The sequence below is a fragment of the Hetaerina americana genome, unplaced genomic scaffold (genome assembly GCF_022747635.1).
Source record: "Hetaerina americana unplaced genomic scaffold, ioHetAmer1.1.p SCAF_9, whole genome shotgun sequence".
In the NCBI taxonomy this organism is placed as follows: Eukaryota; Metazoa; Arthropoda; class Insecta; order Odonata; family Calopterygidae; genus Hetaerina; species Hetaerina americana.
This window is the reverse complement of record NW_027287538.1, coordinates 35,791,335-35,804,694: the sequence shown is the minus strand read 5'-3', so window position 1 is coordinate 35,804,694 and position 13,360 is coordinate 35,791,335.

The window sequence follows — 13,360 nt, the reverse complement described above, 5'->3', positions numbered from 1 at the left end:
CCAATCGCGACCTTCCCCGCTCCTCCCCCTGGCCCCCCCGCGGATCCAGAACGGCACCCCCCTCGGCCCCCTAGGGCCGCGCCGCGGACATGACCGAATCGACGGCCGCGGAGTAGGGGTGCCAACTTCTGAGGGGTTGATCCAATGGGGTTAGACCATTCCATGACCCGGAGAGATGTGTATTCCGTGAGGACTTCGGGAGATAATCTCAAAAGTAACACCACGATGTGAATGGACCGTAAAACTTGGACCCAACATTTAAGCTTAGTATTATAACTTGTGCCAAATTAATTAAAACGTCATCAGCTATGAAATATAAAAACTGAGGGAGAAAATGAATTAGGAAGAGAGAATGAGTAATCTTAAAAGAAAATGGTGATTCCCTTAACCTTGGCCACTGGTTGATTAGCGAAATTGTACATGGACCCGTTCAGGAGGCCGATTCTCACATTCGATGAAAGATGACTCCTAATTAATCTTTCGGTGCTAGTATATTGAAAAGCTAACTGCTATTCAGGGATAATTCTCTACAGAATACTATACTCGGCAGTTCCCATTGATGTTAAAGTTGCCATAGTTTACGAAAGTTCGACTCAAAGTCTACATTTAAGCAATTAAACCATTTGTAAGTTTTAGGGAGTGAGAATCGCTCTCAATTAAAAAATTATGGTTGTTATTTTTTAATACTGTGAATCATGCCTCGTAACTACAAGTAGAAAATATTAAAATATGAAGTTAAGATCATAGCGTACAAATTCTCGTCATATTGCTTTAAAATTACAATGACTATTTTATTATTATCAAGATTTCCCTCGTTAAACTTCTGATGAGCAAAATGATCAGTCACCATAGTGACAAGAATAATGGCACACACACAGGAGATATAATCAAAAATGAACTCGGTTTTCATTTCAGGAGAAGTTGGTAAAGGCAAGGAAACGTATTCTCCAACAGATTTATCTCCACTATATGTCATTGGTGTTGGTTCCAGTTTACCTACCATTATCAGTGCTAAGTATGACGAAATAAAACATAGAAAAGTATGTTAAATATCCATAAAAATTAGTTTAACCCGTGTTTTGTAACTGTGGAATAACGCAATACGTATTGATATGATATGTCAAATTAAAAGTAGGGTTCTAATTGAAAGTTGTTGAGGTTACTGGCTCTGTTTTAATTGCGGGGGATCGAGATTGTGCGGTGGCTTTCGTACTGACTTCCCAGCCAGAGGGCCCTGGCTCGATTTCCGTCGGCGTCGAATTTTTAGTAGTATGTCAATCCCTATTTGAGGTGCATTGTGGAGGGCACTTTGAGCGAGTACACCGTCCATTGGATGAAGCGTTAAGCAGTGGACCCCTTGGGGCCTTTCGTTAAGAGTAGGCTAATGCCGACGCCGGGTTGCTCTCCACTTTTCATCCTGTCCATTCCTAATGGTGAAAATGACCTCAGCTGTCGGTCGCCTCCCCTAAATTATTATTATTATTATTATTAGGTAATTTACCGGTTAAGGTAGGCTTTTGGATGGACACAGCTAATAATTAAATATTTTGTGACTCCTAGCAAAACACAACATCCCACTCTACATCAGGTCCCTCTTCATCTCTGAGTACTTTCTTCCTCCCTTCATCCCGTCCAACATTCCTATCCTGTTCCTTCCCTTTCCTAGTTCGCCCAACATTCTCCCCTCTATCACATTCTGGGAAACCGTAACCGGCACAGGGAAAGGGAGTGGCCTTCCTACCCTAATATGTGAATTTCACATGCTGCCGGGGTTAGTACTAGGTGAACTCAGCCATCACCTGCCAAACCGACCTTCGGGTTGATTACTGTGTTTTTCTTGTGTTTTCGTTCAGTTCTCCTTTTGTGAGCGAAACAGCTCCCTAACGCCATCTCCAGGCCAAAGAGCACTTGGTTGGATAAATCCCTCGCAGATTTCATGATAATTTCCGTTTCCTCGATATCTCACGTAGTTAGAGAATCAGCCCGGCCAGTCTAAAGATCCACGGTTTAAGTCACGTTCAATTAAATGTTTTTGTACTTGCTGAGCTTGCTTGTGATCTGCTCGTATCCGTCTTCCCCACAGCTTCTGAGTTAGTCTTTTATGTGTTCATATCCGTTTTCCTTATATCTATATCAATGTGAATGAATATTTGTTCGCCATATGGTGTTTGTGTTTGAACGCAATATGTATATGTATGTTTGTGTGTCTGTGTGAATATATACGAGGGCCATTCGAAAAGTAAGGTATTCTATTTTTTGCATGAAAAATCAATTTTATTCTTAATTTTGTGTCCATCGTAGGAAAGGCTGAGCATTTAGCTATTTTTCTACATAGTCGCTTTACGATCAATCACTTTTTGCATCCTTGTAACCAGGTTTTTATTACTGGCGCCGTACCTTTCTCCCGCCGCGTCACGAAGCCAAATGACGATTGTTTCTTGCACTTCCTCGTCTGACTTGAATTTCTGCCCTCCAAGGTTTTTTTGAGAGGGGGAAAAAAGTGGTAGTCGATGAGGGTAAGTTTCGGGCTGTAAGGAGGGTGTTTGATGATATCCCAGCCAAATTCATTGAGAAGAGCGATCGTTTGATGTGGCACATGTGGACGTGCATTGTCATGATGCAAAAACATGGCTTTGGTGAGATACCTTGTAACCTTGGACCTTCGACACAATATTCTGAACGGAGAAGTAGCCACTCTCTTCATTAAGCCTTCCTTTATCTCATGAAGGGTAAATCTCCGGTTATTGCGAGCTATCTCGTCAATTGGAGCCACCTTTGATTCCGGCAAACTCGGCCGCCCCGGACATTTCCGACCATGCCCGGCCATCAAAAAACTCCCTGCACAACTTCCGCACGTTTTTGATGTCCATACACTTCTCACCGTACACTTTCACTAATTGGCGATGAATTTACATCGGAGAAGCAGTCATTAGTTGGCTACGTGACGCGGCGGGAGAAAGATACGACGCCGGTATTAAAACGCTGCTTACAAGGATGCAAAAAGTGATTGATCGTCAAGGCAACTATGTAGAAAAATGGCTAAATCCTCAGCCTTTTTTACGATGCACACAAAGTTGAGAATAAAATTGATTTTTCATGAAAAAATAGGAGACCTTACTTTTCGGATGGCCCTCGTGTATATATATATACATATATATATATATATATATATATATATATATATATATATATATACATACATATATATATACATATATATATATACATATATATATATATATATATACATATATATATATATATACATATATATACATATATACATATATATACATATATATATATATACATATATATATATATACATATATATATATATACATATATATATATATATATACATATATATATATATACATATATATATATATATATACATATATATATATATATATATATATATACATATATATATATATATACATACATACATATATATATATACTCATATGGCGTCAAAAAAGTAATGCTAAGACACGGCCTAGATGATTCAATGTTACGTAAAAAAAACAAAACTAATATAATGGACGAGTACTCTTAATATCTGGTTAACTCTATTTTTCACAAGTTCAAAATATTTAAAAGCAGCACTTTCATAATATTTTATTGGAAAAATTTTAAAACATCGATATTTTATTTGTTAAATGAAATTAAATCTATCGTCTCTGCAGTTGCGGAAGTATCTTCTAACATAGTACTTGCAAACCTTTGAACTAATTTTAATTTTTCAGTAGAATGCTTTCTACTGAAAAAAAATCTTAGGCGAAACAAAATAAAAAAGAAACGAGTGTATTTATCATAAGAAATGATTAAATTCAGTTGTGAGATCGGCATCCTCGTTGATCATTCACTGATCAAAGATCGTCCGTAGACTTCGTGCGCAGGCAAGTAGCCGCCCGTGTCAGCCACAGGAGCATCCACAACGTGCCGGAGCTAGCGCCTCTCTGCACGAGACCAAACCCCTCGAGAGAGAGAGAGAGAAGAAATGCCTAGCCCTCGTTTCGCCAGAGGAGCCAGACGGCCTCGGAGAAATTAATAGCCATATACCCATCGATCCAGTGACCACAGCGTCGCTGACTTCAATGGTGGGTAGTGGAGAGGGCCGCGAGGGGGGGGGGGCGAGCGGGACGGGTTGAGGGGCGTTTTGGACGGAGGAGGGGTCGGTCAAAGGGGATGGATACCCAAGCACATTCGGATCGCTTCCAGTTCACATATCACCTAGCGACTAAACGGCCCCGATATCGAGGGGTAGAGCGAAAGGAAATTCAAAATACGAAACTGGGATGAAGGACAGATGAGGAGGGTGTCTCCATAGGTCAAGCATGAAAAGGGCATTCATATCGACCAATTGAATCCCAAGTTTGGATAAATAACTGTGAAGTGAGTGGTACTCCACTTAATTTTCCTGATGATCGTAATGGAAGAAGCTATTACAATTTAATATTGATATTGGAAAACGACGAATACAAATTTGATATATATTTACAGCTAAGCTATACCCAGATGTGGAACATACACAAAGATATCATCAGGAGAGAGAAAATTATGAGTAAGGCATGTAATGGTGATCTCGGAGTAGATTTATGGAGACGTGAACGATTGACGGAGTCAGTAATGAAGAAGTCCTTTGAAGATTATGTATGGTTAGAAGTTTATGTAAGGTTATTCTGACGAGTATTAATGGAAATACTAATAGTAAAATAAAATACTGAAGATCGTGAGTGTGGAACTCGCCTGAAGAAAACCACGAAGTAAGAGCGAAGAAAAAAATCACTAGTTTAAAAAATTTATTCAAGGCCAGTGCAAGGAAGTACGAAAGAATGGATAGATTTGCAAATAAATCAGTCTGAAATGTTGCCACAAGGAAATATGTAGATTAAATGAAAAATAACAGATATCACTCTATGGAATTATGTGTTATTAAAACAAGTGCTCGTGATACAGAAGTCTGTATCCTTTTTACACACGTTTTATTGCCCACACAAGTGAAAATAAAAGGTATGCGAAATATTTTCCTTTTTTTAAATATTTTTACGCAAAAAGGGAAAGATAACTTCTGAGAGTAATAAAGACGATAAAACTCCTTTGTCTCTCTTTTTTGTTTCACATCATTTCTGCCTGAACGAGCATTTAAAGTACAAAATCAACCTTACGTTAAAATCCTGAAAATACTTAAAAATTAATTTTGTTAATCAATATGATTTAGGCATATATTCAACTCACCAATACACGAAGTAAAAGCTTGAAGAAATAGTACTCATATCCCGCAATTTGAAGCAGTTTATTCTCATATATCTTATCATTCCTTATCTGCTGCATAAATCTTCCTTGAAGTTGAACGCACATTCCTCTCAATAAGTCAATAAAAACCAAACGTTCAGCTTCTTCCAAAATAAATGTTGCTCTTGCATAAAAGGTTATAAATGTTGTCAGATCTTGTCCTACCAAGGTTTCTCAAACAGAAATTTTTTTTAGGTTTATCAAACAGAGAACAGAGGTAACTGCATGGAAGTTTCTTTTTATACGAAAAAAAAACAATTTATTATAATCGCTAAACATTTAAGTTAAATGCTGTTCACCCTCTGAGACACAAATTATTAATAATTTCCACGTCCAGCTCACTACAAGTCTTAACCCTGGAAGTCCATGGATTTGTGAATTTTATAGGAAATTGGGAGAGAAAGAGGTAAAATCACGACCATTGAGAGAATACGAGGAGAAAATTACTAATATCCTTCAATATTATTCATTTTATTCGGGCATGTAGATTTAGCAAACAGCCTCATGGTAAATTCTGAGAGAAAAAATAATTCCATTCACTGCTTTAAAACAAAACAATTATCAGCTTTCAGAAATAATTCACGGAGATTATGTACAGTCAGCGGAAATCTCGACAGCTCTAGCACCACAATTAAAAATATTTATATTTTATTTCAAATATTTGCAGCTATTTATCGACGCTTTGAGTTTGGGCCTGCCTGTGCATGCTGCGAATTGAGACCCAATATCCCTCTGACACTGTAACGAGTGTCTTCAGGGGTGTATTTGGCATGAATAGCAAATAGTCTTGGTGCAAATTTTCAATTTCTCCACTGTCGAACACATTCTGACCAACAAATCTTCGTACATGAATTATCGTTTTAATTTATGCGCAATCTGAGTAATCTTTACACAGAATAAAAAATGAAAAAATAAAATTTCGCATCATTACCAATGCACATCACGTTCCCTTAATAATCAGTACTGGAAACCGTGAGATCAGATTTGTTTCATATTCGCGATAAGTATAAATTTCTCTAACTCTCTTCTACGAGACGAAGTTCCATTGACCTGAAAATTATCGGCCACGTACCAGGTGATCGCGAAACCGTGGTTCAGTGGGTTGGGAAGAGGAAAGATCTCCTCAATTCTTGGAGGAATGGAGAACAACTGGATTAAAACCCCTGCGATCGCCTGTTATTTCGAGTGAAAACGGAGGCACGGGGGAGAAAGTCTCTAAGCACCACCGTCTTGACCTTTTAAAGTCGGCCTGGGCGAGATCTGGAGGTATATGGAAGAGCGGAAGGGAGGAAAGGAGGATGCAGGGTGGGGGGAGGTGGCAGGGGTTAAGATGCAAGGGACGTCTCCTAGGTAGAGTGGGGCGAGGAGGAGAGGGAGTTTGCAAAACGAAAGGGCAGAAGGGTGAGAAGATAGGGGAGGAGGAGAGAAGGATCGTGGGGAGTATTTATAAGGAGAAGGTAGAGAGCGGAATTTAAAGGAGGCGAGAATGTTCCGGGGAATAAGTAAGGAAGGTTCGAACGAGGAAATTCTGCGAGGAAGGGAATAAGAGAGGGATGGGAGAAAAAGTGTATTATTGGAGCAGGGGGAGGGGTTGGAGTTTGAGGAAGGGGATGGATATAGGGAGGAGGGGAATCTGTGAGGGAATTTGTAGAATGAGGGGGAAGTTATTGAAACCTTGAATAAACTTTCCGGAAAATCTTGACGATTAATTTTTCAGGTATCAAAAATAGTAGCCAGGGAGGAAACTTTCGTGAGGATGTTGGAGTGGGGGACGAGAATAAATATTTATGAAAGTTTTTCGAATATTTCGGGGAAAGTGGGAAATAATAATAACGGTGATAAAAAAGAAGAAAGGGATATTAAGGAGGGGGGCGCTGTGGGGTAGGGGATAGGGGTCAGAATAGGTGGTGGGGAAGCACGGGGGACGGAAGGTAGAAGGGGACGGCCGGAAAAAGGAGAGGGGAGGAAGTGGAGAAGAAAAAAAGTTAATGGGGACGTGGAGTCGTGGGGAGTCAATATTTATGGGTAAATTAATTATCGCAGAGAGAGAGAAAGAGAGAAACAAGGCGACGGGTGGCGGACTGCTGAGGCTGAGGAGTGAACATGGGTACAAGGGGTTTTGTGTGCGGCGGTGGGGGGAGTCCCAATCGAGCGGGATGGTGTGTACTGGACGGGTTGGGGGTGAGGATAAGGCGGCAGCAGACGAGATTGGCGTGTCGGAGACAGAGTGGAGCTCAGGAGGGAAGGAAATAAGTGGGGAGAGAGATAGAGAACATTGGAAGAGAATTTTCTTTTTTTCACTCTTTCATCCGAGGGAGAGGCGGAAACATTGAAAAACTTCGCCGAAAAAGGGAAGCAGTGGAGGTGGTAAGCGGAAGTTAGTTAAGGTGTAATGAGGGAATAAAAGCTGGATGGGGGTTAGGGGCGAGGGGTGAGTAAGAAAGGATGTGAGGAAGCGTTCGTGGGAGGAATTCCAGAAAGGGAGAGAGGTGGATGAAGGGGATGGGAGAAGGATGGTGAATGGAGATGGGAGAAGTGTAAAAGCTGGAACGAGGCAAGGGAGAAGGGAACGAGGAGAGCGAAGCGGGAAGGGAGAGAAAGAGAGGTAGAGAGACAGATAAAAATCTCGTAGAAGTGAAATGATGCGAGGGAGTATAAAAGAAGGTATCTGCACGAGTGTGGGAACAACTTAGCGGGAGAGAGAGAAGGGGAGTTTTTATTTGCATTAAAAACGTGGCGTTTTGAAAGGGTCCCCATCGTCTCACTTCGAGAAAAAAATGGAGAAAGCTTAAGCAGGTAAAGGGGAAAAGAAGGAAAAAAAAGGATTCCAAATTCCGTACCGTAATCCAAACATCTATGGTCTGCGGTATTAAACGATTCCGCTCAGAATTCGAATGCATTGCGACGTAGTAAAAAGTAATGACTGGAAAGGAAAATAATAATGTATAAAAAATTGTACTCACCCATGTTTGAACCGTATATAAAACCGGATCAGTGAATTCAACTTTGCTGACCATCGGTGAATCGGAAGATATCAATGCAGAACCATTCCAATTGTACTTTACCGCCTTTTAGGCACGGTGGTACAAAGAAGCATTGAGCCACTATGCATCCAGGTATTACCATCTACAAAATTAAAAGGTAAAAATAATTTATTAAAAATTAGGTATCTTCAATATATAGATTGGATGTAGGTTGGTATATAGTTTCTGTATTAATTATTATACATTTATAACACACGCTGAATTTCACTGAAATTGTGTGGGCATTAAAGTGACAACATGTTATGATCGATTGCCGAATAAAATGTCACAGGTATGAGTAGTCTGCTGCATATTACTGCATATACTACCTTGATCAAAATGTTCCCGGAATAACCACCGTGTGGCGCTCCCATCGTTCCGATTTGAGTTCTGTTTTTTTTGTTAAATTGGTACATCTGTTGTTGATATTCCCTTTAAATCTTAGTGTCATAACTTGACATTTGCAAAAGTTACGTAGCCAAGAGTACATCTATCTCTGTGTGTGTTGGCGATTTTTTACAATTTCAGAAATGGATTTAAATTTGCAACAACGAACTTTTATTAAATTTTGCGTAAAAAACGGATTTAGTGGCGCACGGACGTTGGAAATGTTGGAAAAGTGTTTCGGCAACGATTCTCTAAAAAAAACGGTCGTTTACCAGTGGCACGAGCGGTTCAGAAGTGGTCGTGAGTCAATCGAAGATGATGAACGCAGTGGCAGACCATCGACATCGAAAGTCGGTGAAAAAATTGATAAAGTAAAAGAAATGTTGGTCAATAACCGCAAATTAACCATCAGAGAAATAGCGGAGGACTTGAACATTGCCTATGGATCCGCCCAAGACATTGTGGTTAATGATTTGGGTTTCCGTCGTGTAGCAGCAAAGTTGGTGCCAAAAGACCTCAATTTCATGCAAAAAAGAGACCGTGTTGACGTCGCAAAAGACATGATTTGCGAGGCTGAATCCGATCCCACATTCATCAAAAGGATCATTACTGGAGACGAGACGTGGGTTTATGAGTACGACACGCAATCCAGACATCAGGCAAGTGAATGGCGTTCACCAAATGAGCCGAGACCAAAAAAACCACGTCGTTTTCAGTCAAAAAAGAAGGCAATGCTGACGGTTTTCATGGATTACAACGGTGTAGTGCATCATGAATTTTTGCCAGAAGGCCAGACAGTAAACAAAGAGTATTATTTGGGCGTTATGAGACGTTTGCGTGAAGCAATTCGCCGAAAGAGACCAGAAATGTGGGCAGAAAACTCGTGGATTTTGCACCATGATAACGCACCGTCGCACAGTGCTATCATCATTCGTAATTTTTTGACGAAAAATGCAACAAATACCATCCAACAGCCACCGAATTCACCTGATTTGGCTCCCTGTGACTTCTTTCTGTTCAATCGAGTTAAAAAACCATTACGGGGAACGCGTTTTAGCAGCCGAGAGGAAGTAATGGAAAAATCGCAGGAAGCACTGATGGACATACCGAAAACCGAATATAAAAAATGTTTCGAGGATTGGATCAAGCGCTGGCATAAGTGTGTTGCAGTCGATGGGGATTACTTTGAAGGGGACAATATAGATTTAGATGAATAAACTTGTATTTTTAATTTTCTGAATAAATTCCGGTAAATTTTTGATCAAGGTAGTAATGACCACGTTTTGATGCCAAATCACTCTTTCGAAAAGAAAATTTTTATGGATAGCATTGACATCGAACTTATATGTCCTCAATAAGTATTGTATTTTTGGCATACAAACATCAATATTTCTACGAGGAAAGGCAAATTTATATCGGGCAAATGAATTATTTTTGTATGTGGATCTACTAAACTAGTTAGTTTTATTGCAATGGTATATCACTGAGACTGGAACTGTTCCTAACTACTTTAATTGTGTATATTGTGACTTGTACATGAAGAGATACATTTAATAGAAAACGGTCAAATACTTAAAAACATGATCCTCACGCTATTCGCCTCAGTGAGATTTTTCTCATACTCTGATATCCATTACAAACGATTAATAACAATGAATCCACCTTCTCACACCCCTCTCGGACGTCGACTGGGAGAGAAAAATTTGACAAGACAAGGGGGCATTCCTCTACTCCCAGTGATCCCTGTCTCAGCGGCTAAAACTATGTTCATACGACAAGAGAAGTGTAGGGATTCGAAAGCCAAAGGGAAGCGAAAACCATTGAAGATCTCTGGAGTGAGAAACAAAAGGGTCGGCGAAGTTAATCTTCGGGATCTGCTAAGAGCGGCCAGGAGAGAGCAAACGAAGACGGATTAAGATGGAGCGGTCGGCGAGATTACGGAGAGAGAGGGGGCCTTTGGCGGGGAGTCGGACAGCGGCCAGAAGGCAAGCCGACGGAGAGGCGGTGGGGAATAAGGAGGGGGCAGACCGACCAGGGGGGGATAAGGATGGAGGGAACGGGGAATTGGAAGTAGTACGTTAAGGGTAAGGAGGAGGGCAGATGGATGGGAGAGAAAACGCAGCACGATGCGAACGCCTTGGCCAACTGAGACGAAGCCGTCGGAAAGAGTCGCTCTCCTTAAAAGGGCGTCGGGAAAATAAATTAAATTTTGCCTCCAGAATGAATGCACGTGTGCCTCGTGAGGAAAAAACCTAAGAGAGGAAGCTTACTCTGCAAAGTTTACTTTATTAGGCATTTTTTTATATACTTCAAAGGAAACACCCATTGGTTTTGGTTGGCTCTGCCTGACCGTCTGCGCTCAGAGGATCTCAGAAACCGCAAGGGATGTAGTCTTGGGGCGAAATTTATCTGGAAGTTTTGGCCTTGTAGTTCCTTCTTTAAATATTTTCGTGGCGGAAACCATGAGGATAGAAATTTTAATTTTAATTCGGTGGATCTACCGAGACACTACATTCAGAGAGCGCAACGAATAAGACAAGTTATAGGATACATTTTTTTGCGTTTAAAAAATTAATTTACATCCGTCTTCACATATTTCCAGTATAAAGTATTCACCAACGAATGTAAATAGGATAATCTCCGTGCCTACTGGCAACTAACTCAAGATCAAAAGTGACTTAATTCCGTAAATAAGTTACAAACTCGTGGAATGACGTCTGCTCAAAGTGGGAACCGTATTACATAAATGTATTGATCTCCAAATTCATTAGGCATTTTGAAGACAAATATTGTGTTCCAAAGTTATTCCATATATATCTCTCGAGCCAAATTGACAATCTCAAATGATCGGGGACAACCAAAGCATTCATGAAAGAACTGCTGATGATGCTGAACAAAAAGTAATGTGTTTTTTGGGCGGAATAAATATCTTTTTGAGAATATTCATTTTATCTACGACTATGTTGGATCGTAGAAGAGGGATAAGCCTATCTCTGTTCAATAAAACGATAATAAAAGCAAATAAAGCATTGAAAAGAAGCGGGATTTTAAAGGGGTTTCGGGAATGAGGGCAGGAAAAGTACATAAATCAAGCACAGTTTGAGCATGGGTAAATGTAGAAAGTCGTAGAAGGGAGTTTTCTCATACTTTCTGCCCTGCCACATACTCTCGTTACGTCAGAAAATTGCAGGATCGAAACATGCTTTGCATTTTTCCAAATCCAGGTTTATCGCCTCCAGCCTTTGATCCCACTTGCTAAAACCCTCCACTTCGCTAAATTTAGTAAATATTACGGTAGGTCGTGTGGACAGGGTTTCTCAACTGTCAGTTGAGGACGAAATCTGGAATAATTATTGACATTAAAATAATTCCAAGTTCTCATGAGTTAAACGATAGAACTTAAATGATAGTAATTTAATCTTCATACTTCGCCGATAATTTGAATGAAATGTTTGAGATTACAAATAAAGATCACATAATTCTTTTATAAACTAACGCATCGTTGAGCATTGTATCAGTAGTGGGCATAATTAAATCTATGAACGTTAGCAAGATGTTATTTAGTTTGCCATTAATTGAAGAACTCCCTTAAACTCTTCCGTATGATTTTTAATTACATGTCAATGTTAGCCTCCTTGGTTTGATGAAAGGAGACGTACCCAGGATCGATCCCGGGCCTCTCATTCATCAATTCAACGTTCTACCCCCGGACTACCACATGCTCATTCTCAACATATTATTAATTGAAAAATATCATAAGTTAATTACATAAATAATAAAGTCTGGAAGGTGTTTCACCATAGCAAATCTACGAGTTAATAGGTAGATTGGCTAAGAGAATTCCGTCACCTGAATACTGGTATTATGAAAATGAATCTGCAATTTGAGAAAGGCCTGAGACATTAAAGCGGAATAAATCACCAAATATAACTCTTTGTATACGTATTTGTAAGTTCTTAACTTACATTGGCTTATTGGTCACATATTAACAATCACAAACAGCACACATATAAAATAGGATATATTTATAAAAAAATAATTTACTGATAAATGTACTCTCAGGTTTTTTACAGCCATACAATTGAAATAGAGGGGACTCCAGTGCTAGGAAGATATCCTAATCTGCATTACACACTGAAGAAGTATCGAGAAGATGTATCAATTCGGTCAACTGTTCGAAAATAATTCTCTTTGCGACCCAGTGTGTGCAAAACTCGGCTGTTGACATAAGGAAGCGGTTTTAAACCCAAGAGATATCTCCTCACATCCGCAGGTAAGCCAAGAACCTTGACTTACAATATTTACCATGAAGCCATAATGTCAAGAGCGATGGAATCGGTCCCACCACAAAAACCTCGAATTCTTGGCTTTAGGTTAATCTTCATGCGGTTTTACATCTACGATTCGAAATCAGCTTTCCAGCCAAACCCTAACTTAACCAAATAATTCATGTCACTTTCTCGTTACCTGCGGAGGGAAGCTAAATAAGATAATTTTATAGTCCCTCATTTACTCGTCAGGAAATAAAAATTACATTTTGTAATATAGCTCACGATAAACACAAAGTTTTACGTGATTAAGGCTTAATTTCTTAAGAATCAAATAAGGCACATAATGCATAATTGCAATACAGAAACATTATCATTGCC